This window comes from Phlebotomus papatasi, chromosome 4, assembly GCF_024763615.1.
Source record: "Phlebotomus papatasi isolate M1 chromosome 4, Ppap_2.1, whole genome shotgun sequence".
Taxonomy (NCBI): domain Eukaryota; kingdom Metazoa; phylum Arthropoda; class Insecta; order Diptera; family Psychodidae; genus Phlebotomus; species Phlebotomus papatasi.
In genome coordinates, this window is record NC_077225.1 from 1,166,266 (window position 1) to 1,167,949 (window position 1,684).

General features: G+C 42.6%; 1 long non-coding RNA gene across 1 annotated transcript; it reads right to left on the reverse strand.

The window, feature by feature from the left end:
- On the reverse strand, nt 1–775 carry LOC129808485 (uncharacterized). Its single transcript, XR_008752409.1, has 2 exons — nt 666–775; nt 1–594 (listed from the first exon to the last, which is right to left on the reverse strand). It is a non-coding gene; the product is annotated as an uncharacterized LOC129808485 (long non-coding RNA).
- Nucleotides 776–1,684: the final 909 nt, after the last annotated feature.

Below are 1,684 nucleotides of genomic sequence, written 5' to 3' on the forward strand. Positions count from 1 at the left end.
TTTTGTTATTATTTGCCGATATGGTTAGTTTCTTGGTAGGCGTTTCTCCTACTTTGTGGGATTTTCTTTTTGGCCTTTAGCATTTTTCTTTTGCCCACGTTTTGTACAGGAAAGCGCTTCCACGATTCTTTGTTCAATTTTCTTAAGTTTTACTCAGTGCAATTGATAGTTCTTATAGTGCTGTTATGCATGTCCACCGTCCCAGGATTTCTCATACGCCTCTTGGCGCGATTTTTCTTCTCCAGTATGGGTGCTTAATTGCCGTACCTTAAATAATTTCATTTCGACATCCCTGCGTCTTATGCCTTCGCTACCCTCTCCCCTTACACCGTAAGGTCTCTCTCTTCTTCTCACTCTCTCACCCTCCCTCTTTTTCCTCTTGTCCTTCTTTCTTGCTTTACACTAAATATTTTTCCACTCTATTCTTTGAATTACATTCACTAAATATTTTTTATCATTTCGCTTTTTCACTGGTATAAAGTTTTTTTTCCTTTTTTCGACACGAGCTGAACTCGACGGCAATGCTACGTGCTCCGGAGTGAGCCTTATTGCTGATTCTACCTTTAACTGCCTACTGACCTGACTCCTGCCTTCCTTCCTAAAATAAGTGTGATTTCTTTCTCGCTTACATTTTTTATATCTCTGGAATTTGTATTCTTTGTAACTTGGCTTATACGGTCTGTGAACCAGTGGTTTCTGCCGTTTACCTGGGGAGACCGGTTGTGAAGTCGCTCGGCAGGCGCAGTGCAGTTAATTGAAATAAAATTGAATTGAATTGAATTGAATTGAATTTCATGGAGGAATCTCCAGAAATCCTCTGACCACAAAAGGTATCTTAAGTGTTTTGGACATAATATGCAAGAAAATCCCAGAAAATCTGGGATTTCTGGAGGAAGCTCCAGAAATCCTCTGACCACAAAAGGTATCTGAAGTGTTTTGGGAATAATATGCAAGAAAATCTTAGAAGATGTGGAATTTCCTGGAGGAAAATCGCGAAAAAATGCGAAAAAGCTAGGGAATTCCATATCCGGAACAGTGCTGGAGATGATCCCGATGTGGATGGACTCAGATCTGACCATTTCTGGAAGAGAGATGGCGAAAAAGCTAGGGAATTCCATATCCGGAACAGTGCTGGAGATGATCACCATGTGGATGGACTCAGATCTGACCATTTCAGGAAGAGAGATGGCGAAAAAGCTAGGGAATTCCATATCCGGAACAATGCTGGAGATGGTCACCATGTGGATGGACTCAGATCTGACCATTTCTGGAAGAGAGATGGCGAAAAAGCTGGGGAATTCCATATCCGGAACAATGCTGGAGATGACCACCATGTGGATGGACTCAGATCTGACCATTTCTGGAAGAGAGATGGCGAAAAAGCTAGGGAATTCCATATCCGGAACAGTGCTGGAGATGGTTCCCATGTGGATGGACTCAGATCTGACCATTTCTGGAAGAGAGATGGCAAAAAAGCTAGGGAATTCCATATCCGGAACAATGCTGGAGATGGTCACCATGTGGATGGACTCAGATCTGACTATTTCTGGAAGAGAGATGGCGAAAAAGCTAGGGAATTCCATATCCGGAACAGTGCTGGAGATGATCACCATGTGGATGGACTCAGATCTGACCATTTCAGGAAGAGAGATGGCGAAAAAGCTAGGGAATTCCATATCCGAAA